We start from the raw sequence: 23211 nt of genomic DNA on the forward strand, positions 1-23211 counted from the left end.
GTGCAGTATAAATAAGGAGAGGGAGAGGATAAGAGTCTATTCATTGGATAAGGCTTAGATGGGGAGGTATAGAGAGCAGGAGGAATCATATTGGCCCCAGATGGATCTTGAAGAAGGGTTGCTTAATCAGTAGAAGTCATGGTGACAGAGACATAATTCAGAAACCCCACAGACAACCCACCTTCCTGACCTCTACTGATTTGTAAAGATAGAAACTTCTCCTCACTCCCTACCACCCTAGAAGAAGAAATGAGAAAGAAAATGTTTCATTAAATAAATTGTTATAAAATACTACAGTCTTATCTTAGTCTTCACAACTGAGAGTGGCAAAGAATCAAGTAATTACTTTTTTTCCTAAAATCTCTTCTTCATACAAAAATTATTAATAAACAGTTCAGAAGACATGAAGGAACAAGATTCAGGACACTACCAGGGAATATAACTGGAGACCCAAATTCTTGTCAAGAGAACAACTGAAATATATTATAAATATGGTGGCCTCGTTAACACTCTATTAAGCTCAGTTTGATATCAGCGCAGGGCTGCTTTCCTTTTTCTCCAATTAGGGTCATCTTCCCAATAATTATAGCACATCACAAATACCCACTTTGGGTCCACAGAATGTTCTCCTTACTTTCTGTATTTTATTAATCCATTTTTCTGTCCTGTGCCTGATCTGAGAATCCAAAAATAGCTCATGCATTTGAACTTGTAGATTACTGGTGTCAGACTCTTAACCGCTGGAGCCGAGCAGGGAGCAGCCTCCAGATGGTGGAAGGAGGAGACCATAGCCCACACACCTCACGAGGCACAAGATGATCCTGAACTGCTTTGATTTGGGAGGGGCAGGGTCGTGTGGGAGGGAGTGTGCATGTTTCACTGCATACTTAATTTCATTAAAAAATAGGAAACCAAACACACAGCAAAGGGGATGGGAGTCAGGAAGAAAGGTCCTGTTTCTATGACAACTGGAAGAGTGCATACATCATCACAGTGAGAGGTCTGAACTGGGGCAGGAGTGCTGACAGCTTCATCTAAGCCCTGTCATCAGGTTTTCCCTTACCCTGTGATGCCTTTATCAGTCTCCCTCTGCCTCTCTAAAGTCCTAGAATGAATGGGGACCAGGCACCTTCCCACTAACAGGTAGGGATGGTCTGCCAATATTGCTTGACTTTCACTGTTGCAGAGGGACATAGAAGATAGGAGTTTTCTTCAGATTATTTACCAACTTGAGCACCTGGATTAGAGTCCCAGGCTGTCACTTCTGTGACTCTGGAGATTCCTTTTCTCACTCTCACCTCCTAAACACATGTGTGCTCCTGCACGCACACACACACACAAACACACACAGACACACACACACACACACACAGAGTGAGTCTCCACTAGGGTTCCTGGTAATGTGCATCCAATGCACATTATGCATTGTGCATAATGTGCAGCTGTGCATTCCTGGACAGCTGCACCCAAATGCATCACCCTGACATGTACATATTCTAGTTCCTCATAGGGAAACCGTTTCAGCTCTCAGCCCATTACACCATGAAATCACATTTTTGAGGCAGATTCTTTAATTCAGCAATTCTCAACCCAAGCTACACATTAGAATCATCCATAATGGTTTTTTAAATGTTCTGATGCCCAGATCCCACCTCCAGGCTTGATATATCTGTATTTTTCAGAACACATGCCCCTAAAGTGATTCTAATGTGTAACCACAGAGTTGAGTACATTATATTAATTCATTCAGCATCAATGTACTTATAGTTATTTGTGTGCTGGATCTTAGATCTGAAGGTGAATAAAGCACAGGAGTTCCCAGTCTACTGGTGGGAGATAGAGGTGTAGACATATAAGTGCATGAAGTGTCAGGCAGGTCCTAGGCTGATCTGTATAAGTCAAGTTGGGGATATATGAGTGCATGACTCTGTTTGGGGAGGGTCAAGAAAAACAACATGGAGGAGAGGATGATACTAGACATCAAAATTGAAAGATGTGTTTACCTTTTATAGATGAACGAGAGCAGAAAAACCATTCTGGATAGAGGGCAGTGTGACAGAAGGCACAAAGGGCATGATACAGGAACTAAAATATGTTGGTACATTGACTTGTAGGTTTGAGGGGTGTTTTGTAGCTAGAGATGATTTCTAATTAGTAAAACTTAAGATAGATCAGAAGAAAAGGTAGAGATTAAAGTATATATAGAGAAAAGGATAAAAACTACCAAAATTTTTTTAAAAACCAGCACAAGAGATATATGGTCATGGTATAAAAGTCTAACATAAGTGTAACTGGAACCCCAAAAAGAAGGAAGAGAGACAATGGAAAGAAGCAATATTTGAAGAGATGATGGCTGAGATTTCTGAAATTATAGAAGCATCACGCCACAGATTCAATTAAGTACTATGAATCCCAAGCAGAATAAATACAAATAAAATAAATCTACATTGATCATAATAAAACTGTTGAAATATAAAAACAGAAAAAAAGATTAAAACCACCAGAAAGAAAAAGAAATATTTCCTTCAAATCAATAAAATAAAACTGGCAGCTGACTCAACAGAACAAAAAACAGAAGCCTGAAGATTGTAGAGTGATAAGTGCCATGAGTTAAAAGAAAATAACTGTCTGACATTGACCATCAGCAGATCCCACTACAGGAAATAATAAAGTTCTTCAGAGAGCAGGAAAAGGATTCCAGATAGAGGCATAGAAATGCAAAAAGTAGGAAGAACAATAGAAAAGGCAAACATGTGAGTGAAAACTTACTGTGTAAAACAATAGTAACACACATGACAGAATTATAAACAAACAGAAGCAAAACACATGGCAATAAAAACACATAAGTTGGAAGGGGCAAGGGGAAATGGGATTAGTTTGTTTAAAGTTCCTGTATTGTCTGGAAAGTAGTACTAATTCATATTAGATATTAACAAATTAAAACCATATGTTGTGATCTTGAAGGTAAACACTAAAAGAACAGTAAAAGAAAGAAAAGATTGCAAGCTAAATTGGAGAGCAGATGAAATAAAAATTTAAAAAATAAATCCATGAGTGGGTAAGAAAGCAGAGAAAAATCAAAAGAGATGAGGTGCAACACAGAAAGATGATAAATTTAAACTCAAATATATCTGTAATTACATTCATTTTGAACTAAGTTTCCAATTAAAAGACAAATATGAACAGACTGAATGAAAAAAATAGAACCGCTTTTATGGGGTTTACAAGAGAAATACCTTAAATATAAGGATAAAAAGGTTTGAAAGGAAAAGGAAAATTTCCAATCCAAGGTATTCATCTAAGAAAAACTAAAACGTATGTTCACAGAAAGTCTTGCACAAGGACCCATAGATGCTTTCTTCATAATAAACCCAAAGTAGAAATAGTTCAGATGCCCATCAATAGGAGAATCAATAAAGAACTATGCATGCATAATGCACACTTCTCAGCAAAATAGCACTGTTAACATGTAACCAATAAATGAATGAATCTCCAAAGCATTATGTAAAAGAAACCAGACATAAAAAAATAAAGAAAAAAGTCAATATAAGATCATTTTAAAACAATAAAATTCAACATCCATTCATGATACTTTTAGTGGACTAAGAATAAAGGGAAACATCTTTAGTCTGACAAAGAATATCCACAGTAATCTACTATATACTAAAAGGAGATGTACAAAAGCTTGCCTTCTGAGATGCTGAACAAGACAAAGGAATTTAGTCTTCTCCTTAATACTGTATTGAAAGTCCTAGACAGCTAAGAGAGCCAAGAGAATAAATGTAATAGAATCAGAAAATAAACTAAATAGTGATTATCTGCAGATGTCCTGATTATGTATGTACATACAAAAGAATCACCAACTATTAGAATGAATTAATGAACTTTAGATACATTGTCAATATGCAAAAATTAGCTGTATTTTTATATAACAATGAAGTCCAAAGCGTTACTTTATTCATGATTAAGTATTAACAAGATCAAATACTAGGTGTAAATCTAACAAAATATGAGTAAGAACTCTATACAGAATGCCAGGTTTTTGTTTTTGTTTGGAGAAGATGAAGGAGACATAAATAAAGAAGGGATATACCATTTTCATGGATTGGAATATTTAATATTGTAATGACATCAATTCTACACAAATCGATCTATAGACTCAGTGCAATCTCTGTTGAAATCCCAAGAGAAATCCCAAGAGATTTTGTTGTTGATTTTTGTTTGTTTTTGACAATTTACTCCTAAAAATTCTCTTAGAAATAAAAAGGCCTAAGAATAGCCAAGAAAATATTTTTTGGTGGCAATTGACAAGGTGACTGTAATTTTCATATGGAGATCCAAAGGGCCAAGAGTAGCCAAGACAATGTTGAAGAAGAATAATTTTTTAAAAAGCAGAGTTACTATACCTGATATCAAGATTTATTGCAAAATCACAACAATTAAGACAGTACATACTAGTGCAAGAGTGACAATTAACCCAGTGGAACAATAAAGAGATCTCACAAATAGAACCACACATATATTAACAGTCAATTGATGACAAAAATGGTGCTGTGGAGCAGTGGGGACAAAAATAGACTCTTCAGCTCTTTGGTGGGGCTAATGGCAGACTCAGGGAAGGCTCACACCAAGGAGTACTTCCCAGAACTTCTGCTGCCACTGTTCTTGTCCCCACGGTGAGCCACAGCCATGCCCCGCCTCTGCAGGAGACCCTCTAACACTAGCAGCACTTCTTGGAGCAAATAATGTTTGACAAGGAAGCTGGCAAATTCAGATCCTGCATTTGCACAAACACAGGAGATACACCAGAAATACATCTACACGTGGAACAACTCCTACAGAACACCTACTGAACGCTGGCAGAAGACCTCAGACCTCCCAAAAGTCAAGAAACTCCCCACGTACCTGGGTAGGGCAAGAGAAAAAAGGAAAAACAGAGACAAAAGAATAGGAACGGGACCCGCGCCACTGGGAGGGAGCCATGAAGGAGAAAAGGTTTCCACACACTAGGAAACCCCTTCACGGGTGGAGACTGCGGGTGGCGGAAGGGGGAAGCTTCGGAGCCACGGAAGAGAGCACAGCAACAGGGGTGCAGAGGGCAAAGCAGAGAGATTCCCGCACAGAGGATCGGTGCCGACCGGCACTCACCAGCCCGAGAGGCTTGTCTGCTCACCCGCCGGGGCACGTGGGGCTGGGAGCTGAGGCTCGGGCTTCGGTCGGAACGCAGGGAGAGGACTGGGGTTGGCAGCCTGAACACAGCCTGCAGGGGGTTAGTGCACCACGGCTACCAGGGAGGGAGTCCGGGGAAAAGTCTGGACCTGCCAAAGAGGCAAGAGACTTTTTCTTGCCTCTTTGTTTCCTGGTGTGTGAGGAGAGGGGATTAAGAGCACTGCTTAAAGGAGCTCCAGAGATGGGCGCGAGCCGCGGCTAGCAGCGCGGACCCCAGAGATGGGCATGAGATGCTAAGGCTGCTGCTGCCGCCACCAAGCAGCCTGTGTGCCAGCACAGGTCACTATCCACACCTCCCTTCCGGGGAGCCTGTGCAGCCCACCACTGCCAGGGTCCCGGGATCCAGGAACAATTTCCCCGGGAGAACGCATGGCGTGCCTCAGGCTGGTGCGACGTCCTACCAGCTTCTGACGCTGCAGGCTCACCCCGCATCCGTACCCCTCCTTTCCCCCGACCTGAGTGAGCCAGAGCCCCCGAATCAGCGGCTCCTTTAACCCCGTCCTGTCTAAGTAAAGAACAGATGCCCTCAGGCGACTTACACGCAGAGGCCGGGCCAAATCCAAAGCTGAGCCCCGGGAGCTGTGAGAACAAAGAAGAAAAAAAGAAATCTCTCCCAGCAGCCTCAGAAGCAGCAGATTAAAGCTGCACAATCAACTTGATGTACCTGCATCTGTGGAATACCTGAATAGACAACGAGTCATCCCAAATTGAGGAGAGCAAGATTTATTATTTTTTTCCCCTTTTCCACTTTTTGTGAGTGTGTATGTGTATGCTTCTGTGTGAGATTTTGTCTGTATAGCTTTGCTTTCACCATTTGTCCTAGGATTCTATCCGTCCGTTTTTTTTTTTAATTTTCTTTTCTTAATAATTATTTTTTATTTGAATAACTTTATTTTATTTTATCTTACTTTATTTTATTTTGTTTTATCTCCTTTCTTTCTTTCTTTCTTTCTTTCTTTCTTTCTTTCTTTCTTTCTTTCTTTCTTTCTTTCTTTCTTTCTTCATTTTCTCCCTTTTATTCTGAGCCGTGTGGATGAAAGGCTCTTGGTGCTCCAGCGAGGAGTCAGTGCTGTGCCTCTGAGGAGGGAGAGCCAACTTCAGGACACTGGTCCACAAGAGCCCTCCCAGCTCCACATAATATCAAATGGCGAAAAACTCCCAGAGATCTCCATCTCAACACCAGCACCCAGCTTCACTCAATGACCAGCAAGCTACAGTGCTGCACACCCTATGCCAAACAATTAGCAAGACAGGAACACAACCCCACCCATTAGCAGAGAGGCTGCCTAAAACCATAATAAGTCCACAGACACCCCAAAACACACCACCAGATGTGAACCTGCCCACCAGAAAGACAAGATCCAGCCTCATCCACCAGAACACAGGCACTAGTCCCCTCCACCAGGAAGCCTACACAACCCACTGAACCAACTTTAGCCACTGGGGGCAGACACCAAAACCAACAGGAACTAAAAACCTGCAGCCTGCAAAAAGGAGAACCCAAACACAGTAAGATAAGCAAAATGAGAAGACAGAAAAACACACAGCACATGAAGGAGCAAGGTAAAACCCACCAGACCTAACAAATGAAGAGGATATAGGCAGTCTACCTGAAAAAGAATTCAGAATAATGATAGTAAAGCTCAAAATGGATTAAAGACCTAAATGTAAGGTGAGAAACTGTCAACCTCTTAGAGGAAAACATAGGCAGAACACTCTATGACATAAATCACAGCAAGGTCCTTTTTGACCCACCTCCTAGAGAAATGGAAATAAAAATAAAAGTAAACAAATGGGACCTAATGAAACTTCAAAGTTTTTGCCCAGCAAAAGAAACCATAAACAAGGCCAAAAGACAACCCTCAGAATGGGAGAAAATATTTTCCAATGAAGCAACTGACAAAGGATTAATCTCCAAAATTTACAAGCAGCTCATGCAGCTCAATAACAAAAAACCAAACAACTCAATCCAAAAATGGGCAGAAGACCTAAATAGACATTTCTCCAAAGAAGATATACAGACTGCTAACAAACACATGAAAGAATGCTCAACATCATTAATCATTAGAGAAATGCAAATCAAAACTACAATGAGATATCATCTCACACCGGTCAGAATGGCCATCATCAAAAAATCTAGAAACAATAAATGTTGGAGAGGGTGTGGAGAAAAGGGAACACTCTTGCACTGCTGGTGGGAATGTGAATTGGTACAGCCACTATGGAGAACAGTATGGAGGTTCCTTAAAAAACTACAAATAGAACTACCATATGAGCCAGCAATCCCACTACTGGACATATACCCTGAGAAAACCATAATTCAAAAAGAGTCATGTACCAAAATCTTCATTGCAGCTCTATTTACAATAGCCATGAGATGGAACCAACCTAAGTGTGCATCATCAGATGAATGGATAAAGAAGACGTGGCACATATATACAATGGAATATTACTCAGCCATAAAAAGAAACGAAATTGAGCTATTTGTAATGAGGTGGATGGACCTAGAGCCTGTCATACAGAGTGAAGTAAGTCAGAAAGAGAAAGACAAATACCATATGCTAACATATATATATGGAATTTAAGAAAAAAAATGTTATGAAGAACCTCGGGGTAAGACAGGAATAAAGACACAGATCTACTAGAGAATGGACTTGAGGATATAGGGAGGGGGAAGGGTAAGCTGTGACAAAGTGAGAGAGTGGCATGGACATATATACACTACCAAACGTAATATAGGTAGCTAGTGGGAAGCAGCCGCATAGCACAGGGAGATCAGCTCGGTGCTTTGTGACCACCTGGATGGGTGGAATAGGGAGGGTGGGAGGGAGGGAGACGCAAGAGGGAGGAGATATGGGAACATATGTATATGTATAACTGATTCACATTGTTATAAAGCAGAAACTAACACACCATTGTAAAGCAATTATACTCCAATAAAGATGTAAAAAAAAAAAAAGAAAAGAGTGAGTCTAGTAAAAGGTAAAAGCTGTACTTGGGAGACAGATAAAACCAACTAAATTTCACAAATGATAGTAACACTGGCCTTGATTCGTAATGACAAAGTGTTCATTAAACTGTAGCAGGATAACTTATAGGATAACAAATAGCTAAAATTGATAATATAGAAATATCATTTGGAATAATACTTCTCTAACAGACACAGATAAAAAATTTTTCAGACATTATAAAGAAGCTATTATTATTTTTTCTACTTCAAAAAACCTAATCATGGTTTTAAATTCTGTGCATTGAGCCTGTAGAAAAATCTAAATTTCTTCCTAATTCTCTGTGATTATTGTTCTAGAAAGTTTGATTTATTTTAGCACTATTCTTGTTGTAAGCCTCTTAGTCATCATGTCTCTGTCCATAGCCTGGGAAAGAGAGGACTATATCGTGACTTGTTGTTAAGTTTAATTACCAACCTGCTTGGCAGAATTCTACTCACTGCCCCTCCCTTGAAGTGTAAAAGTCCCTTGTTAAGTTAGCCTACTCTACCACTCCAAGGAACACTGTCACTTCTAACACTTCCTTGCCTTGATCTTCTAACAAGAGACTGCTGGATCTTTTCTGAGCATCACTGCCCTCTCTACTTTGGTTTTCTTCAATTTCAAAATTAATTCTCAACTAACCTGGCCAATACTATGATGTTCATTTCCTTCAAGATAATTTCTACATCAGTAAAAGGTAACTAGTCAGGTGTCTGCTTTGAATATAAAAAGCTGTTCTCTTGTATTCTTTTTCTTTGGTTGCTAACAGAATTTTTACATTGTTCAAATTGTTTGCTTAAGCTTTGTTGTGTGACATAATCAGTACAGACTAGAATCTATTTTGAAGAATTTATGAGGGGTTCAGACTTTTTAAACATAAAACTAAAATAATAGCCAGTTTTCAAACATAATAAAGAAGAATCGCCCTCCAAAAAGTCTTTTAGAAATTTAAATTATAAATTAAATTAGGAATTTAAAAATATACTTTGTTTGTTTATGTCCCTTGAAGTAACCATAATAATTATGTTAGATATTAATAATAAATGAATTTACTTAAATTCAGTTCATTGAAAATAGAATCAAATTATTTCATCTCCCTCACTTTGTTTTCATGCTACAACAAAGGGAGTCTACCCTTTATAGAAGACTACACTGTTTCAGTTGTACTGTTATTTTGAAACCAGAGATAGGAATACAAAACAAGTCTATTTAGGATGGATTGTTAAAACAACATCTGGTTTTGACAGATTTTGCTTAAATTACTGATTGTTCAGCATCTGAAAATACTTTCCTCTTAGGGATCTTTTTTTTGTCCTTACAAAAATGAACTTTGCTGCTAAGATTTATCATAAATCAATAAACTCCATTTTATTCTGGCCTTTTCAAATTTGAATTAACCCAAAGATTCTTAAACAGAAGAAAAAGAATTCTAGGTCATACCATCACTGCATAAGGATCTAAATTCTCCGAGTTCCAAATTTGGAAATCTGCTCTTCTTTCCCTCTGGATAAATCTAGTTAAGAAATATGTGTATGCGTGTGTATACATGTGTGTTCATTATTTTATATGTATATCAATTTTAGTTTATTGAAATAAAAATATCAGATAGATATTGTATTATTGTATTTCCATACTATAGTTTTTCTGCTCAACACTAATAAAACTTAAGTTGCTCACTGAAAAAAAAAAAAAAGACTAGTCAACAAACAGTGTGCTGTCAATTGGATATCCAGAGGAGAAAAAAAAAAAAAACTCAGTCCCTTTCTCATGTACAAAAATAGATTCCAGATGAATTGAAGATCTAATTGTAAGTAAAACAGTAAAGTTTCTAGATGAGAGAGTAGAATATTTTCATGACCTTGGGATAGGGTAGATTTCTAAAAATTGATACTGAACTTTGTTAAAATCATGAACTTCTAAGATTGTTAACAAAGATTTCACAGTTATGATAACAGAGAAAAATGATGGTTGAACCAAGCAAAACAGTATCTACCACATTCTGTTAATGTTTTTAATTTGAATTTTTAAAATTTGTTTTGCATTTATAGTTATATAAGAGCTATAAACACAATGACTACAACAGGTCTGTGGTGGGGCTCAGGAATTTACATTTCTAACAAGTTCCCAAGTGATGCTGCTGGTCTGGTGACTACACTTTGAGAACCACTGCTCATTTCAAACCAAGTTACCTTTGATTTACTCACCCCCAAGTTGGTGTAGGGCAGCCTGAAAGGCCAGGGAGGAGTGGGGGTGGGGAGGATATAGCCACATTTAATATTTGAACTCCCAAATATTAAATGTGGCTATATCCTCCCCACCCCCACTCCTCCCTGGCCTTTCCCTTCTTCCCACAACCTCTTGGGACTGAATAGACTGGGTTTTGTTAGTGGTGATGGTTTTGTTGTTTTCCCCTTCTTATCTGTCTGTGTCATCTGCAAGCATTGCTAAAGCCAGAAGAGACTGGCCTTGGGTTTTTCTTCTTTTTCTCCTACATCATATCTTCCTCCTTCCCTACCCTAACCTTCCAATAAAGTATTAGTGGCAGGTGACATTCAAGGGAGAGAGATTAACTTATTGATAAGGAACATAAATTAGTATTTTAAAACCTTATACTCATTTTAATACTGACATCATTTAAGGCATTATAGAGGATCAATGAAAACCCTTTCAATTTCAAATGGATCTAAACAATTCTCAAGTTTGAAAAACATGAAGGAATAAAGGGAAGACCAAGTTTAGGATAGGGCAAGAGCTAATAGAAATGTGGGGAGCAGGAACAAAGCTCTATCCTGTCTCTCCAGAGGAGGGGCTGGTAATTCAAGACCAAATATGAATGGTGGCAGAGCAGTTCTGTTCTGGGACAATGAGCGTTGAAAGTCCAAAGAGCTCTCCATCCTGTGGGGACTTTGACCTAGCAGGGATACACAGACCCAGGGCCAATGCTAGGCACTGAGTTGAAGGTCTCCATACATTCTACAGAACTTAGGAAGCAGAGAACAGCAGTAAAACCCCATACCCCAGAGATCTGGGGACTGTCACTAACCAAGCATGGAGCAAATCCCAGGCAGCTGGCATCTCTTGAAGGTATTAGATGGAACCCCTTTGAGGGCCAGGGCCCAGGATGGGAGAGGGGTATAAGAATGCACAGCACCTGTGGGCCCTGCAGAACAGACATCAGGTAGCAGCTGAGCTTTCTCACAGGGTATTCAGATGGGTTTGTCCCCCATTTATGGCCAGGGGTGTCCTGACACCACTGATCCATTCTGACTCCCATCATCTCTGAGAAGGGCTGAACAAATTCCAGCTGCGGGAGAGGAGCACAGCAGACAGCTGCACTGGGGCTGAGATGAGGATGGAGGTTGCCGTGGGAAGTAGAGGGCCAAGAATTGATGCCAACTTTTCCCTTTGACATTCCAGACCAGGAAGGGGAGCTCTGCTGCTGAGAAATGAGAAATATGAACTCACAAACCTCCTTTATAGCCAGCTCCTCGTTCTTGCTGTGGTCATCACATGATGTGGTAACTAATCCCTTCCCTGTCTATTTCACAGGGCTGCCTACAAATCCAAACATGATGACACAGGTAAGAGCATTCATTGACCTACTACACAAACATGAAATGTGAGGTGCTGGAGATGATTGAGTTTACACTGTTTGCTGGCTTTAATCCTTTGGCTCAAATAAATACTAGATCAGAAAAATCAGAGCTTTAGGGGCTTTTCAACTGAATTTCACATCAGTGTTTCCTGCAAGCCTTCCTACCATCTTGTATTCAGCTGCCTCTTGAATCAGATCCGTCTCAAACCATTTCCTCTTTTCATATGAGAGAACAAGTTAATAATAGTGTTTTGTATTTAAGAATAGAAGCCTGCTCATATTTCATGTTTGGAGAGGGGTGGGGGCAATGCAACCCTGTGGCTTTTTGGTTTAACACTGTGTGTGGCTGTTTCCATAGGGTACGATTCTGAGACTGGAGTGAGTATTAACTGATAGAGGAAGGCATTCGTGGGAAGTTACTGTACTTTAAGCAAATCCAGCGTCACTCCCTGAGCAGGTACATCACAGGGAAAGAGGTATGGACAGGTAAACATACCTGTTGTTTGGCCCTGGCTCTCAGTCTTAAAAGTGGTCAGATTTCCCATCCACCATATCACTGGCGCTCAATAAAAGTGACGTTTTGCTATTATCTGAAAATGTTCTGGGTTTTATCATTTCATTTCTTTCTTCCTGTTTGTGTCTGGCTCTTGACATTTTGGCTTTGTTACCTATCTTATTTCTGCACACACGCTTTGAACTTGATGGCAGGTAGGCTTCACTGGTGATTTTAGTCCTGCCTACTCTCCTTCCAGGCATGTGCTCTTTCTAGCTCTGACATCTGGGACTCAGCCATGGAATTAGCCTGCTTTGCTCTTGCTTCAAGAGGCCCATGTTTATCTCCTACAGTGGGTTTGAGTACCACCCTGGAGATGCATTCCATCTATGGTCAAAATGAATGGATCCAGAGCATAAGATGAATGCTGCCAACATAGCATATATCAAGCAAGAATTATGGTAGAGAGTTCCATTCATTTATTTGTCCACTGTTTAACTCATACTCCTCTTCGACGCCATGGTTACTCTTCACCAACTCACAGACCATGGAGAGTTGTTTGAGCCTGTGTCCTCAAACAAACAGGAGGAGTTCCTGGAAGTGCCAATGTTCAATATTTCAAAAATTCTAACAGGAACTGAATATTTCTCCAAGATAAGTCTGCCCAAGCAAATTGGAAGTTGTGTTTATTTGCTTTTAATAAGGGGGTTGTTAGTAATGGCTGATGAGCAGTTATAGGGTTAATAGATAAAATCGAAAAATGAATGACTTATACTTAGTAAATATTATCTGAGGGCCCAAATGTTCCAAAGTGTTCCAACACGACAATTAAAATGTTCCAAAATAGGAGACCATGACAATTATGGTGGGAAGTTCTTTGGAATGAAAAGGCAGTAATCTACTGACTAAATATCAAGGGCAATATAGACAATTGAGTCTCTTGTGTGCAGCCACCAGAGTACTTTGGCCTTTTATGTGACCAATGGAAAAGAAATCCTTGGGGAACCTCTGATCCAGTAATCATAATGGGAGATGTGAGCAATTTGTAAATCCTCCCAAGAGCATTTTAGGTGACCTTGTAAGAAATCTACTAAAATCCTCTTTCCATCCCAAGAAGGTATCAAAATAACCTTCTCCCATGCATCAGGATTGATTATTAAATAATCAATGAACTTATTTCTAATTTATATGTCATTTCTTCCCAAGTTTTAAGAAAGAGTAGATCCGTAGATTTACTATTTTTTACACATGAATGTTGCTTACTAATTTACAAGATCTGTTCACATAAATGGTTTTATTTGAAATCACTGCCATGTGGTAAGTAAGTTTTACTAGGTCCATTCCAGAGATGAGAATATTGAAGTTGCCAGGAACAAATCACTGGTTACCCCAAGAAGGCACATAACTATTTCCTGCTAAGCATGAGACATCTTTAGCTTAAGAGCACTGTGGATTTCTGCTCCTGAAAGTAACTCTGGGCATTTCAGTATGATTTAAAGCTCTAATGATTTTGAGGTAGCTTGAAAGATAGTTGCTAAATATGACTCAAGCCAATAAACAAAACAAGCAAAGAAAACACTTAAGCACCTAAGGCTTTTCAAAAGACAGGAGGCAAACTTTTATTACAGCATTTTCTAAACTGTGCCTCAGGAACATTAGTGTCCTAAGTTAGATTAATAGATATTCTAAGGCAAAGAAGGATTTTGAGGTGAATTAAGTTTTGAAAACATGGCTTACCATATCTTTTTATTAAAGTTAATGCACTGAAAGCTCCAAGCATTTCTACACTGAAGAAATCCATTCAACTTCGTTTATCAACACTTCCCAAACTTACTTGATAATGGAAAGACATTTTGTCATACAATTTCTGTTAACAAAATGTGGTATTTATGAGTTCCAGCATAAGGGTTGAGCATACTGGTTTTGCCAAATAAAAAGTGGAAACTTACCTTGAATTTACAGTAAAGAAGAAGGCTAGTAGGAGAAAGCAGAGGCCATGGTATTTTGTTATGACAGCCCTTAGCAAACTATTGGGTTGGCCAAAAAGTTTGTTTGGGTTTTTCCGTAAGAGGTTATGGAAAATCCTGAACAAACTTTTTGGCCAACCCAGTAATATAACTACTATCTCTAAATTAATATCTCTAGATTACAGTGATTTTCAATCATTAGATGGAGCACAATCTTTTTAAAGATGGTATATTGGGGGATTTTCTGCCAGTATGGGTGTGTTGGAAGTCCTCAAACTACCCCAAGTTTTGATGATTCACTAGGAAGACTCGAAGGACTCAGCATATGGTTGTACTCACATCTAAGACCTATTACAGTGAAAGGATGCAAAGCAAAATCAGCAAGGGGAAAGATGCATGGGAAGAAGTCCAGAGGAAACCAGGAATTAGCTTCCAAGAGTCCTCTCCCAGTGGAGTGCTTAATTCCCCAAAGAATGAGTTATGACTACACCTGCGAAATGTTGTCTACCAGGGAAGCTCATTAGAGACTCAGTGCTGAGTTTTTCTTGGCAGCTGACCATGTAGGCTCTCTCTGCATACCTTAGACCAAAATTCCAGACTCCCAGAAAGAAAGTAGCTGCTCAGCATAAACCACATTTCTTGTACAAATAGTTTTAGGCACAGAGAACTACTCTTATCAGGTCTAGGAATGATGGGTAGCCACCAGACACCAGCTAAACAGTCTTGCAAATAGGACTTTGTAAGGATGGCAGTCTCAGTCTTGCTGTAATTCATTTCTGCACAATGCTAGATGATTTAAACAACTGAAATGCTGGATAAAATCTAAAAACAGCTTTTAAAGAACATCATGGATCTGAAACTATAAGAAGGAACATGAAAAGACCAAAAATTAAGTGAGAATAGGAACCTGGAAGGTAAGAAAGAAACAAGGGCAGCTTTTATGCTGAAGCCTTCTGTTGGACACAGGAGAATGGGAGCTTTCACTCTGACAACTATATAGAATGCAGGGAACAGAAGATAAAACCCAGGGCCCATGCCAGATAGATTTCCTGGTAGAATATTGCCATAAAAAGCTAGCACCTGAAAAGACTACATTTTCTTTGTTAAGATAAGTGAGAAAAAACCTGTTGAATATAAGAGAACTGCCAGAAAACTTGTTGGTCTCTACTTTAGCACTGAGTGGAAAGGAAAAAAAAAATTCCTTGTAGAATTTCCAACCACAAGCTAGAAGATTTGTGGTCCAAATTAAAGATATCTATGTGATATGTAAAACCTCAAGTTTGTAACTGTATTTGAGTTGGTACAGGTTGATAGTGCTGCCAGGCAATTAGCTAATATATATATATATATATATTTTTTTTTTTTCTCTCTGGAGAAACATAACTTCAATCTAGTATTTATAGTTAAAAATCCCCAGATAAGTTCCAAGGAAAATGAGAAATTCACAGGCAAGTATCACAAAGACACATAGAGACAAAGCATTATGTAAATGTCAGCAGATATAATAATAATAGTTGAATTGGGCTCACAAATATTTTAGACATTGGAATTATCAGAAACAGAATACAAATGCTACATTTAAACAAATAAAAGAGGAATTTGAAATATGAACAAGAAATGACTTAAAATATGAACAAACATATTTGAAAGGGAGACCAATAGAACTTTTATAAATTAAAACCATGGCAATTGAAATTAAAACCTCAACAGAAAATTAGACACAGCCAAATGGAAAATTAGTGAATGAAAATACAGATACAAAGAAATTATCCAAAATGTAGTACTGAGAAATAAATGTTGGGAAATGTGAATCTGAGGTTAAGAGACAGTAGATAAAGCAATATTTAAACAAATATTTAAATTAGAATTCCAGAAAGGTCTTACCAAAAAGAATTCCAGGAATAGAATGGGATAAAGGCAATATTTCAAGAGAAAATAAAGAATTTCCCAGAATTTTTTAAAACACCAAACTTCAAATCCAGGAATTGTAACAAACCTCAAACAGGATAAACTTCACAAAACATAATGGAAATCAGAAATCCAAAATAAAAAGAGTATCTATTAAAAGCAACCATAACATGAAAATGAAAATACAACTTTTAAAAATTTGGGATGCAGCAAAAGCAGTGTTTAGAGGGAAATTTATAGCATTGAATACATATATTATAAAGGAGACATTTCCAATAATCAGTAGTGAGGTAAAATAAATTTTTCTAAAGTATCAATGATTCAACCATGCTAGAAGAAGGACTGAATTATATTTACCATTCTCTGTATAGAAAAAAAAAATCACTGTCATATGAACAGGTGTTTAAAAAACATACTGCCAAAAAAGTAAGAGAAATTATTATAGAGATATAGCAGACAGTTGATTAATACAGATGTTAAATTATCGTGATATACATGTTACTGGTCAGATTTTTAAAGCCTATAACATGATTTCTGAATAAATATTTAATTGCCTACTTAATTTTGCATTCATATGTTTGTATTATTTTTCTTAAAAAGATCCTCTCCCCCCTTCAAATTGTATGAACTTCAAGTTCTTCAAAATTTGAACCTGCCTCTGACTAACACAAGAGTTCCTCTAGAAATTATACACACTCATGCCCAACACCAGTGGTCATTTTAATGTGCACCCACCAGGAGATAAGCCTGGCAAGCTGTGTGTCCAGAAATGGGACAGAGTATAATGAATATCTTGGTGAATTTATATAGTCTAGCATCTGACTCGGAGTCTTACAGGTTCAGACCTGATTTTGTTAGTATATCACGAACAGATCCATCTCTCAGTTTCATCTCACATTAGCTGAGCTCATGAGACTGATGTATACAATTATGATGTCAAGTAATTTATTTACAGGGTGAAATTACTGTCATAGTGATCAGAAAAACTCAAAGTACATTATTTTTTGGATATTTTCTTGCTGTAGAAAACTGCATGAGAAGCAATATAATGAGAGATCTCTGGAAGAAGGGCTAAAAATACTAGAAAATGTAGCAGGGGGGCATGTTCCTTCCCTGAAGGCAGACCTACATGGAAAATCAAATTCCAACCAGAAATTCACTTGATGAGTATGAAATCAAAACATAGAGCTAGAAAAATTGAATATTTACTATCAGACTAAAATTCTGTTTTGAATGTTTTCCTCATTGGGACTTGCATATTCAAAGGCAATTTAGCTGCAAACTCTTATGTCCACTTCCACTTTAGGGGTGGCCCTATTAGTGAGGTTGGAACTACCCAAAGTCTTATTGTTGAGGATACCTCTTCTATCAGTAGTGCTTAGATGTGACTTTCTTTTTCTCTAAGCCTCCATAGTTGGTCCTTTTCAATAGATAAATACTGTCGTCTGTAAGATAATGACACATCCACAGTCAGATCTATTATACATCTTAATGTTTCACTCTCAGAAAAGCATATTTTGCTCTAAATGTGCTGGGACTGTGTCTCTAGGAAATGTTACTTATAGCATGATTTATTGTCATGAAGTTCAGAAATGGCTTAACATGTGATGGAAAGGACATGACCAAAAACATGCTGGCTTATCTCCTCAATAATGAGTTTACATGGTAGAAACTATTGTCAAACATATATGCTTATGTTAAATGTTAAGTGATAAAAAGCACCATGCACACACTTAACTAAAACAATAAGCACGCTTTAGAACTAGTATTGCATATGAACAAGGAATAAAAAGAAAGATTTTCTTCTTTTATTAAGGGTTCTATTAATATGTTATAATGCTATTTTGCTATCTATGCTTCCAAACCATTTTATAAACTCTCTATTATAATACTTCTTTATTTGGTACGAAACAGTCGTTATCTGAATTTCAAAGGTATGGAACATAGTGAAGCTTCAAACTGTTCCAAGTATTTGCAAACCATGCTTTCACTGATATCCATTCATTTGGTCATTTGTTTATTAAATATTTTTTAGAGAAGACCTATTATGGATCTAGTACAATTTCAAACTCATATCTTGCGGATGAAAGAATGGACATTCTATTAAGCAGAAAAGAGCAGATTTATTTAGTCCCAGAAACAATTGATTGGAATAGATAGAAAATTGCCAGAGGTGGAGAAGTAAGATAAAGGACTTTGAAACGTGGCCATCAAGTGGTTAAGGTTCATTATTGCATCTGAAGATGTTCTAAGAAGTTTGATCTGGAATTAATATTGATAGAAAACCCAAGCCCCAAAAGCCAAATATAAAAATTCTAATATAATTCCTTCAAAATTCCAAAACTGTGATCTAACTACAAAGAAACTGAGCTAACAAAGTGATTGATTTGTTAAACCTGTTAAATACACTATCTGCATTTTTAAATATAGGTCAGCCTTAACCAATAGTTAAGGAGAAAATGTGGAGCCTTCACTCTGATTGATTATTGGGAAACAGCTTGACTGATCTTAAAATACTACTTCCATACCCCACAATCCAATCAATCATAGGTTCTGTAGGTTCTGCTTCTTGAACATGTCTGGAATCTGTTTTTCTCTATGCCCACAGCCACCATCATCTTTTACCAGGATCATCAGCCTCTTTCCTAAGGTCCCTGCCTCTGGTTTTACAGTCAGTTCTTTCTCCACCTGGCTATCAGAGTAAGTTTTCTAAAACACGTCAGTGGCTCCCCACACCCTTAGAATAAGGGAAGATATAAACAGCATGAGTTACTCAGCTTTTTGTGAACTGGCCCCTCCTATTTCTCCAATCCTTTTTATCTCCTTGGCCATACATGCCATGCCCATTCTTTCCTTTGGGTCTTTGCACCTGTTGTTTTTTCCTGGCCTGGTACACTCTGATACCTTATCTGTACACAATACCTTGCTTTTCCTATGGCTCAGCATCAATTACACAGTGTTAATAATCCCTTCACTTACTTATATCTCCCCTTAAACCATATTGCTGGTCAGGACCACAGCCATTGCAAGAACCATTGTATTCCCTACATCAACGATGTACCTTCCATAGACTAGGAGCTCAATACATATGTGTTGAATGAAGGAAGGAATGAAATCATTCATTATAGTGTGTTTCTGTTTCTAGTATACAGAAACAAAGGACTGCAATTTTCTGGGCATCTATTTTGTGCCATATCTCATACTAGGGAGCTTATAGACATGATTTTATTAATCCTGAATACTATACTGTGCGATATTAGAAATGTGGATACTGATCCCTTAGTTTGAGGAATATGGTCCAGGAATGTGTTCTTTTAACTAGTACCTTTAGTGATCCTGACCCAGGTGGCACAAGGACCACACTTTGGGAAACACACGTTAACCACCCCCTTGAGTGTGGTCCTTATCACATTTATGAAAATCAGTTAGCTGCTGTTTTCTGACCCGGACTTATGTTTCACTACGCCTCACTGCTCTGTGCCCTGCTCCTGACGTCTGGGGAAATTCTCCCGGGCCAGCCTGGGTGGATCTCAGGGGTGGGGAGCTCCTACACCCGGTAGAAACAAAGACCATCTCAGGGCTGAACTGGGATCTGGCTTAGAAAGAAATGCAGAGTCAAGTTGCTGGGGGTCAGGTGATGCTGGAAGAGGAAAATGGAGCAGCAGGTTTGGGGTGGAAGCTGCTGAGAGCAGGAGGGAGCTACCCTGTCAAGGGGGATTGGGTGGGAGAGTTCAAGGTTGGGGATGGGGGGAAAAATAAAATAAGGGTGACTGAGACTTTGTCTCATTGGAAACTCGTGTTGTATGTGAGTGAGAAGGAGAAAGAGAGAGTGAAGCCTGGCATGAGTTCCCCTGTGTCTCTGTGTCTTACTGCAGGACCCGGGCCACACAAGATGCCTCAGTTGTTATGGTCTGATTCCGCAGGGCAGCTGGCCCAAAGTTCTGCACATAACAGCCTTCAAGCTCTTTGTTATGTTCCATTCCTCTTCCTTCTTCTATTTTTAAAGTAATAGTAGCAGGAGATATGAACAAAAGAAAACACAGAGCAGTAAGGAGGACCAAGAACCGGAGTGGGGGTGGTGTGGGGGGAACACTCCGCAGAGGACTTATTCAGAGAGGTTCTGTTGCTCTTTCCCCCTACAGGTACAGGAACAGGGACACACGGTCTGTGCTCTTGACCGTCCCCAGCGCAGGGTGTTTCAGAGCCCTGGTCCTGCCTGGCAGGATAGAAGGTAGCTCCTGCCCGTAGCACTGCTTGGCCCTGTTGGATCACCTCTCTATCTAGTGAGCTGAGCACAGAGGGCATGGCCAGGGCCGGCAGGAGGGACGAGGACTATAAATAATCTGGTGACAGGAGGCTCCCGCTGTCTGTCCCTTCCCTTTCCCCAGTCACTTCGGAGACAGGTGGGCAAGGCCGGGCCTTCCAAGTGGTTCTCTTGCTGGAGGGAAAACAGCACAGCAGCTACTTGGCGTCACTGTCCTCGTACCCACTGTTCTTTCTGGCTTCACGATGGGTGCCCTCCTTATCCTTGCCTGGAATGTGCTCACCACCTGTCCACGGTGCTCACAGAACAGGAGGCTGCTTTAGCCTTGGGGGGCAGAGTTTATGAAACGTCAGGATGCTCATGAGGGCTCCAAGAGAACTCTCCTCTGAGAGTGGGAAGAGGCAAAGGAAGAAATGCATCCTTTCTGTTTTTTTTTTTTTTAATTTATTTTTATTGGAGTATAGTTGCTTTACAATGTTGTGTTAGTTTTGGCTGTACAACAAAGTGAATCAGCTATATGTATGCATATACACCGTCTTATTTGGATTTCCTTCCCATTTAGGTCACCACAGAACACTGAGTAGAGTTTCCTGTGCTATATATTAGGTTCTCATTAGTTATCTATTTTATACATAGTAGTGTATAAATGTCAATCTCAATCTCCCACTTCATCCCACCACCCTGCTACCCGCTTTGGTATCCATACATTTGTTCTCTACATCTGTGTCTCTATTTCTGCTTTGCAAATAAGTTCATCTGTACCATTTTTCTAGATTCCACATATAAGCGATATTATATGATACTTGTTTTTCTCTTTCTGACTTATCTGGTCTTTGATTACCCGTCCGAGCACTCAGATTAGCTGGGAGCAACTGAGGGCTGGGACCCAAGTCTCATTCATTCATTTAATGAGCTTATCTAGGTCCTCAATTAATATTGGCTAAAAATTAATGTTGACTAAAAAGGAAAGTTGGTAAAGACAATGAAATGGTAGGAAAAATATATGTTCTGAAGACTGCATCACTCCCCTAATAGGCAAAGTCCTGAGAGCTAATCCGTGCCAGGCACTGCACTAAGCTTTTTCCTTGAATTATCTTATTTACCTCCAAGACCATCTGCTGAGGAAACAGAGTTTTGGCAACTTCCTCATATTCCTATTGTTAAACGGCTAATAACTAATACCCAGAATCAGAACACAAGCAGCCCAACCTCAGAGCCCTCCACTGGGAAGCACTGTAATTAACCAATGCAGTCATATCACAGGCCCTTGTGGCTTAATTCTTGAATAAATAAATACAAGTTCAAGTGTTACCCCTTTAAAAATTTATTTTCTTGATGGCTGTGTGTGTGAGTCAAAGCTGTTTCTCAGAAGTCTTCTTGCCAAAGAAAAATGTCTTCTGTAAACTTCATATTAGAATGATATTTGAATTCATGGGTATGATTGAGAAGCTAGAGCAGAAAACCAGGTAAGTGTCTAGGAGGAGGCAGGGGCAGAAGTCACATCCCTGCTCTAAAGGACAGCTGTCTGGGGACTAGCAACTTTCACAAACAAAAGTTGGGGGTGTGCAGGGGTGGGGAAGGGACACCTCACATTCCTGACTTATTAGAGTTTTATAAATAGAAAAACTCATTTTCCAGAGACAATATGGTCTTGGTGTTACTTCTCCTGTCAACACTGCACTCAAAGGACCGGGTTTTCCTTCCCTTTCATCTTTATTTACATAAGTGTTGGGGGAGGGGAGCTGGGGAGGGGAAGGACAAAGATGATGTTTACTTCAAAAGTTCATATAAACAAAAATATCTCAATAGCAAAAGCCACCTCCTCCCTCCTACCAGCCCCTTGAGCACTTCTGTCTAGCTTTTATCAGACTGATTTTAACTCATGAAAGACCAAGTGGAATCTGATGGCAGGATTGTCAATACCTCAGCTTGAATGTCTTCAGAGCTGCAGGTGAATGGAGCAAGTGTCCCCAGATGCAACCCTTGGAAAATCAGCTTGACACTGCTCTTCATTTTCTGAGAGAATTGGAGAACGAAAATGAGAAAGCCTTGAAACCTGCTAAAATGACTTTTAAAGAGCTCTGTGAGTCCTTCCCTCCAGGGAGAAGGGAGAAAATATGACACATGGCACAGAAAATGGGGCCATCTATTTATGAATTCCATGTGAGATTTTCTGTGGGAGGGATACTCAGTGACAAGAAAACCTGCCTTGGTTCCTCCAACTCAGAACTTGTCTAACAATAGCTCCTGCATCTCCAGCTGAACCGGGTACTGTTTTATCTGTAGAGGCGGTTGGAGTTTAGTGAAGGGAGGGCTGGCTTGGAGCAGGGGGCACTTGGGTTAGAGTCTTAGCATTGCTCTGTGACTTTGGCGGGTTATTTGGGCCAATGCACTTCTGGAGAGACAGGCAAGCCAACAGACTTCTGCTGAAGAGTAAGATGGCTTTACTATCTTCAACTTGGCCCACAGGAATGGGAGCGGTTCTGTCCCCTATCACTTTTTAAGTCAAGTCTTACACCATGCTTCTTTCCCCTGGGTGCTTATGATCTAGCCACACTAGCCTTTCAGCACCTCAAGCTCTGCTTGCATGCCACAACACCCAGCACATACTCTTTGTCATGGGAATAGATATGCCACTCCCAGCTCTCATCTCCGAACTCTGCCTTCTGAACACTAACTTGTCACCTCCCTGTGGAAACATCACCATCCATGGGACCAGGCTTGCTCTAGGCTCTTATATAGCTTCTTAGACTTTTGTTTGCAGC

The sequence above is a fragment of the Globicephala melas genome, chromosome 20 (assembly GCF_963455315.2).
Source record: "Globicephala melas chromosome 20, mGloMel1.2, whole genome shotgun sequence".
Lineage (NCBI taxonomy): Eukaryota > Metazoa > Chordata > Mammalia > Artiodactyla > Delphinidae > Globicephala > Globicephala melas.